This window comes from Candoia aspera, chromosome 10, assembly GCF_035149785.1.
Source record: "Candoia aspera isolate rCanAsp1 chromosome 10, rCanAsp1.hap2, whole genome shotgun sequence".
Taxonomy (NCBI): Eukaryota; Metazoa; Chordata; class Lepidosauria; order Squamata; family Boidae; genus Candoia; species Candoia aspera.
In genome coordinates this window covers 24,050,861-24,059,167 of record NC_086162.1, presented here as the reverse complement: position 1 = coordinate 24,059,167, position 8,307 = coordinate 24,050,861, and positions in this window count along the sequence as shown.

The following is an 8,307-nucleotide window of genomic DNA, read 5'->3' as shown; positions in this document are numbered from 1 at the left end:
CAGGAGCTGTAAAAGCTGGGAGTTCCAGGGAGAATCAGGAGGGTTCCTGAACTGATATTGGCCAGACAAGTATCGCAGATGCCAAACCTGGATGCTGAAGCTGTTCCACCCCAACACAATGGGGGCAGCGCATAGGCGTCTGCATACACTCACAAGCAACCCTCCCCTCATTTTCCAGTTGGAGCCAAGTAGAAATCCCCACCACCCCCCACGTGCCCACAACCCACCGATCTCTGAAGCGTGGCTGATCAATGCCTGAGTGACCGCCACCTGACTCCGCAGCTGCTGCTCCGTCTTGCCGATGCCCAGTTGGCTGCACATCTCCCCAGAGAAAAGGTTGGGCATGAAGATGATTGCCAGGTTGGCCAAGTCCATCTTGTTCTGAGCACACCTGAGGAGAAGCCGAAGAAAAGACGAAACAACGGTTTTGGAATTAGCAAGGGATAATGCAAGGAGAAAGAGGGATGTGAGGGCCAGGCGTTTGGGCTAGTTCATTGTCTGGCCAAGCTTCTGAAAAATCATTGCTTTGATTTGTTTACATGAAAGCAAGTTGCTAGTCCTCGTGGCTGTTGGTGCGTGCATGCTTTACGTGCTGTGTGATGTTCTACTGCTCCCCCGACGAGCCTTTCTGAGCAGTCAGCCACAGAACATACATCAAGGCCTTTTACAGAATGAATATGAACTTAATGATAAACATCATAATTGCAGTGTTTGGCGTGCGGTGACTCATTCAGAAACTTCTCAGCACACAGCTTCTTTGTGTGGTTGCAGGGGGAAAGGGCTCTGCCGTCCTCTCTGATCACACTGCAGAAAAGGGGGTTAAAGAGCCCTTGGAGAGGGACACCATTGCACAGCAAGGTTCATTCCTGAAAAGAGACATCTGTAACAGGGCCAGGGGTGTTGGCAGGTATGCGATGCCCATCAAAACCAGGCAGAGCTTTAATTGCACCTTCACAGCCGCCATCTTCACTTTTGGGGGCACACCGTACAGAGTGCAGCAGAGCTTTGGAGAGGCACATTTTACTGTATATTTATTTATTTATTTATTTGTTCAGTTTATATCGCTGCCCATCTCAAACCAGTGACTCTGGGCATCTCTTTTGGCGCTCCTCGGTGCCTGTTCCTGGCTTTGACAGAGCTACGCAAAGCCCACAGTCCCTCTGGAACAGCACAACCCCATGAAGCTTGTACACACACACACACACACACACACACACAGAGCAGCGTAAGGCATGCTGAATACAAAGATCCCCAGTAAAAAAGGAACAAAACAAAACAGAGTCAAGACAAGGTTTCTAGCTATCAAGGCTGCCAAAACAGGAACGAAGATGGGAAAGGTGAGACCTGCAGAGTCCTCAGAAGCCACCGGGGGGCAGAAGGGAGTTAGGATTCCTGGTGGGTGTGCAGAAGGGTTGGGGGGGCTGCAGTGGCTATGGGGCTCCACAGAGCTAGGCAAAAGTGGGGCAGAGGGAAACCCTCCCCAGGGACATTGCCCCACTCAGAGCACCGTGCAGCTTGCCTCCATGGATTTTTAAAAATGCAGATGGTCGCCTGCCACCCGCCCTTGCCTCCTCCACCCTTCCTGGACTCACTTGGCCCCCACCTCCTGCAGGAAGGCCAGGAAGTAGCGGAGGATGCTGGCATTCCTTGGGGGAAGCAGACAGGTGAGCAGGAGAGTCAGCGAGTCCCGGTCGTGGTCTTCTCTGCCTCGTTGCTGTGCCTGGCAGAGGGGTCCTTGCAGCCCGGCTGGGATCAGGGGTTCAGGCAGGCTTCTCAAAAACTGCTTCACGAGGGTGGCCACGTCGCACGGGAGAGCCATTGGCAGGCACCGCTCGCCAGCTTCTAGCCGGGCCTGGAAGGCAGAAACAACAGGGATCTGATCCGGGCTGCAAAAGTCCAGCCCTATCAACCTTCTCCAGCTCTGTACTGTGAGTGGAAGGACCTACAGTACAAAACCAGGGGAGCTGCTTAAGGTCCTGCAGCCTGTCCCCGCAGCCCCCGGTTCAGCGCTGTAGTATCTGAAAAGCCACACAGGCTTTCCTGGGCTGAAAAGGGGCACTAGGCAGCTTACCTCGTTGTTAAGAAAGAGTATCCGAATTGCCTGACAGGATCAGGCCCCATATTCATCCAAATCTGCCTTTCCTCAAACTGGTGCCTTCCGGGCATGTGGGTTACAAAATCAGTAATTCCTGGCCAGCAGTGTGAGACATCTGAAGGGCATCAGGGCTGGGGAAGGCTGGACTAGCCCACCAACATCCTGTTTCCAATGGCAGTTGATTGTGGAAGGAAGGAAGGAAGGAAGGAAGGAAGGAAGGAAGGAAGGAAGGAAGGAAGGAAGGACGGAAGGACGGAAGGACGGAAGGACGGAAGCTCTCACTGTTCCCCAGAAGAATTTATTCTTAGATGGCTGGTGGGACACTCTGAAACTAGGAAGACCCTCTCCAATTCTTCTGACTGAAGGAATCCTTTTTCCTAATCATCTTGCTTGCTTTAGAAGTGAGAATAGCATGCTTCTGGGTGACCTTTATGAAACCCATTTAATGCTTTATTTTGTGGAGTAGGGTGAGATTTGGAATTACATGTGTTAAGGCAAATAGGCCAAAGTCTCAGACTGTAAACCCATATCTGTTCATCAGAGACGTTCTATCCCTTCAGGCTTTTAAAATTTCGCCTTTTTCACACTCGGTGGCAGAAGAATTTTAAGACAAAGGACGAAAGCAACCAACGAACAAAGGGTTTCCTTTGTTTCCCTTCCTTTCCAGCATCCTTTACCAAAGACAGCTTCCAACTCCCATTCCCAGGCTCACAGCTACATTGTTAGGAAGAGGGACGTAAGTTTCCTCCAACGCAGACATGTTTGGATCCCAGCCCCCATAGTGCAGAGCACTTGACCGCATTGCCTGGGAATTATAGGAGGTTATAGTCCAAAGCTACATCCCACACCCCACCACTCTGGGGACTCTGTGGCTGGATCTGCATGCTCAGTCCCAGGAGCCACAAAGTAACTACCCCCAGTTTCATCCAGCAAGTTGTACAAAGCAGCTTTTCTGAGTAGCTTATAGCTCCGTGTTCTGTGTGAAGCCGGAAAATTGGGTGGAGGACGCTGTGGTTGAGGACGTGGATAAAGGCAGCCCGAGGATGCTTGTGGATTTAAGAAACAGCTCGGGCTTAGGGTCAAGGCCCAGCACTGAACAGTCCTCCATTAGAAGTCCATTCGAAAGGAAAGAAGAAATTTGTCAGCCCAACCCAAGGAACACTGCCTGAACTTCTTGGGAGGTGGACTTCCTACAGAAGTGATCAAAAAGGGGAAAGGAAATCAGAATTTATTTCCAGCTACGCTGGGGAAGGTGATGACTGGGGAAGGCAACGGCAACCACCCCACTATCGTCTGCCAGGTAAACGTCGCGGAAGCGGCGTCCCCCCAAAGGGTCAGACGTGACTCGGTGCTGGCACAGGGGACCTTTCCCTTTTTTCGTGTTTCTCAGGGCATTCATGACTTGGGTCCAACTGTCTCCTGCTAAAGGTTCATCGGATGGCCACGCCTCTTTCTCTCACAGCCACGCACAACTCAGTGGCCCTCTCTGGAAGATAGGGGTGGAAGTCATTGTTCCCATCGTGAGAACCAAGGACCGTAAACTTACACGTCCTCTCAGTTGCTCCATAGAAATAGAGGCAACACAGATCTCTACAAGTGGAAGAGAAGCTGGGCGACAGGTAAGGATGCCAATTTTTTACACTCAGCAAAGGAAGGGATTGAAATGACTTGAAGGTGTTGAAGCAGCAGGATCAGGTGCAACCTGCATTTATTTGCTGCAATTCCATATTTTACCTTTAAAGCTTTGATGCGAGTCATGGAGCCGCACTTCCGGAAAAGCCCTTCGATGTGAAGGTGTGGTCGGAGGCGCTCACAGGCATCCACTAGAAACCTGGGATTGGGAACACCAAGCCATGGTTGTTAGATGAGTCTCCAAGACTGGCTGGAGTGGGACAAGGGAAGGGGACGTGTGTTTTCGCTATAGCATTGCTAATGGAAGGAAAGAGGTGGGTGGGGATGCTCAGTCCAAGGCGGTCAGACGTGTTATGCGCCACCCATCCTGGCTGAGTGCGCCATCAGGCAACACCTCCATGTGTGAATCCCCTCTTGCAAATCCATCACCTTTCCTGTGACCTGGAAACCAGTGTTTTGCTCTGGGGTCCACCTACACCAGTGTTTCTCAACCTCAGGAACTTTAAGATGTGTTCAATTCCCAGAATTCCCCAGCCAGCCTTGTTGATTCTCAACAGCTCACTGTTGATCAGCCATGAGCTGAAGTCCACACATCTTAAAGTTCCTGAGGTTGAGAACCACTGACCTACACATTCAGCCATAAAGTCTGTATCAGTCCTTGCCTAAACCAACCGAAAACCAGCAACCTGTTTTTAAGGGTTATTATGTACTGATCACCACCTGTTGGGTTACCAGTCCAATCCTTTCATTCAGCGTCGAATAAAAAGGCCTAAATGAATGTTCTTGCAAGAATCATAGGAGACAGTAATGCTCCTTATTTTCTCAATGCATGGAGAAGCAGTGTCACAACCTGCTCTTGAATTGCGGTTGAGAGATCCAAACCGTTCCCCTCCCCAATTAATTGATAGGAAGAATTTTTATTTGGATTGTCCTGGGTGTATAGGCAAGTGCATCCAAAATTACTCACTCCGGCACACCTTCAACATGTTGGGAAGGACACAGCAAGTACAGCGGGACACCAAACAGCCCCGAGGCTGGTAAAGGCCCGGTTTGATCCTTCTGCAACAAAGCGAACAACAATGAAACAGTTGAGCTGTTGCCTTGATAACTAAATATTTATTTCCTTCAGACCATGTAATTCCTTTTCTTTTCATCCACTGAAATTTATAGCCTAGCAAGTGGGAAGATGTGGGGGAAATCCACAATACTGAACTTCTTTTGGATTAGATATGAGCTGAATTTTTTTTGAAAAATGTGATGCATGAAGAGAATCAAATGCAAATCATTTCAGATAATGCTGCTGCTTTGGATCAGTGTTTCCCAACACGGGCAACTTTACGATGTGCAAACTTCAGCTCCCAGAAGTCCCCAGCCCACGTTGGGAAACACTGTTCTAGATTAACTCCTCTCTGCCTAAGGGTGCCCTGGAAAAATTGCTCCATAAAGACAGACCTAGAGATGCAGCCTCAAGATATCTGCAGGGGGGAAAGGTGTTGAAAACCTTTTATCATCTTTAGCTTGTTTAATCTTGGACCATTTTGGCAGTCCAAGCCCTATCTGATTTTCAGACGTTGCTTTTGAAGAAATCCAACACAGCTCAGCTCCCATAATGATCATAATGATGATTGTGTTCACGTACAAAAACTTTAACTGGACACCCCCAAACTGAAAAATGTGGACAAATAGCATGTTCACCAATATGGGGCAGGAAAACAAATCTCTGTTCAGGACCCATTTAGGGCCCATTATTGCTTGCCATATGCATTGCTACTGCAATTCCCAGTATCCCGATTCAGCAGTACCTCTGAAAGGAATAGGGAGGGGTACGTATTTGTTGAGCTTGAGAAGCTAAGCAGGGTCCCTAAGCAGGGAATCCCTAGGCCGATGACTAAACTAAACAATTATTTTTAAAAATATCTCAGAAGACGACAGTGTCAAACTACCGGTGTACCTAATCCCTACCAAGAAAAACCACGTGATTGTGTCCTTGAAGTCCCCAGACTCAAGATGGACTCCAAGGAAATTTTACCTTTAGATCCAGTTTCTGAAACCCTTTTTAAGATTCGGACAAGGCCTGCCCCTGCCCCACTCACCTGCACGGGGCTGGTCTTGGAAGGACAGACACAAATGCCAACGCTGGCAAGGTAGGAGATGATGGCTTGAGAGAATTCGCTTGCTTTTTTCTCTGGACCCGACATGGCTCTTGCAAGACAGAATGCTACACTTCACACAAGGTAGCCTGCATGGCTCAACCTCACGTTCCTTTTCTGCTTCAGAAACACACAAGACACTGCAGAGCAGAGTTGGAGGGCGAGCCGTGCAATGTGAGACCATTAAAAATACCAAAAGCTGAAGGAAGCACAAGCCGTCCAAATTACCCAGCTCAAATTTACAGTGCCTACAGTTGCGGTTTAGATACTGCCTCTTTCCAGAGTAATAACAACTCCATTCAGTTTGCAACTAGGGCCAACAGAACCCCATTCTTAATTTTTGGAACAAAACTTTAAACTTTGTTCACTTCTGGTTTTCCACCTTCCCAAGATGCTGAACTGTTTTCCCACTTAGAAAGACCTCCAAACATCTTTTACTGACAGCCTTTAAAAAAAAAAGGTTAATTAAAAAAAACCCTAAATAGTCTCATCTTTAGGCCTATCTACAAATTTCCTTAACACACACCAGATTTTATCTTCCCCTCCTTTGAAATAACCTCTCTTCTACTACACAGAAAGTTACAGCCACCTACAGCTGTAATCACTCTGGGGAAGGAAGAAGACCCAAATACTTAGAAAGAAAGAAAAAAATCCCATTTATAAATTCCCTGCAGAAGAGAAAGAAACTATTTAAAGGGCACATCTCCTCAAAAGGAATGGAAATACTGTATTGTGAAAGGAAAAGAAAACTAGCAAAGGTGATCCCAGTAGTTGCAGGGATCCAGTGACGTGCACCGAAGAGAAACCAGAATGCCTGAATTCTGTTTCCTGGTGAGCTGGAGGATGATGAATGGAGGTGGAATAATCTACAACACAGGATCCATTGCAAAATGTCATTTCCCTCAATAAATTTGTATTGGAAGGAAGGGACCTTTTATTTTTGTTAACCACTCTTAAATCTCATTGCACCGGCTGGATTATGAAAAGGGAAAACCAACTTCTTCCTCCTCTGATTTTCAAACTTCCTTATTCTGCAGCCATCAGCTGCTGAAGCTTCTCTTGGTTCAAAGGGAAACATCCTCACCTGTTCAGGTATGTGGAGCCTGTGTTTGGCTCCTTTATTCTGCTGTCTTATAACGTGGGCTGCTGCGTTCGGCTTAGCATGCTTGTGAACCCAGCCACTGTGCTTTTTTGGCTCGGGGTGTGGGGTGTAAATGCTAAGGGCTGTTTGGTCACCAAGGCATGATTTGAAGAGCTGTCATTAGTTTAGCACAGTGGGTGAATCCGGTGTCCCTCAAAATTCTGCAGTTGTGCCGGAGAGAGAGAGAGAGGATTCCTTTTTGATAGCTTTCTGGGAGTGTAGCTAGAGGCTTCATCTCCCAACTTGGCAAGGCACCAGAGGCATCTTCAGGGTGGAGGGGAGTAAAAAAATGTCAAGATGATGGCCACATCTCTACAATGAAAGCCCTGATTCTTTACACACATGTTGCATGCTCATAAATAAAAATGTAGGGTGATTCCCCCACCCGCCATACCCATGTGAGAGACTGAACGGGCAAGCTCCTCCCTTCGGCCTGATTCCTTACAGATGCAGCACCATTGCCATCAAAAGCACGCTGGCTCAGATGGTGTGGCTTTGTGGCTGCACACATCCGGAGATACCCGCTTGAGGAAAGTTGGCTTGCGATCGGGGAATTAAAGATCTCAATGGATAGTTTTTCAATTTTATTTTGGAACCTGGATCAACTGACTCCTTTTTTCATTCTCCTGGGTCTTTAATGTGTCCGTATTTTTTCATTAAGTCTTAGGCTGCAATGGAGCTATTTCAAATGAATTGTATTTTTGCTTTTTTTCTTCCTTAGAAATCACTATGGCTGATTTTTGTAGTTTTAGCTTTTTTTTTAGCTAATTTTTTACATACATAAATGCATCGTCACCAAGGGAAAGCCTGGCCTGGAACCAATTAGAACTGCAGTGCGAATTTAAAAAGTTGCAGTTCTATTCCTGAGACAATTAATACATAAGTCTGTCTTTTCCCCCCTGACATTACCTGCTACATGACAGGCAACTGTTCAATAGAGTTTTCCCACTGCAAATATTTATTTACAGAATTTATATTCTGATCCATTGGCAGCTTACATAAATATTAAAATAAAAAATCCTAAAACTGATATTCAGACAGAGTTAAAAACACAGTAGCAGAGAAAGTTCACCTGTTGAATTTGGCCTCATGGGCCAAGCTCAATACACAGGAATCTCTGTAGTTAACAACAGATTTAAAACACAATTTACTTCTATTTTTTCCCAGACATGCATGTATTTGTGTGTGTGTGTGCACGCACGCACACACACACCACACACACATCACATGTGTAACCCAGTTCCTTTTAACTACACATCAGCATAAAACCGACCAGTTCTTTTTGACTC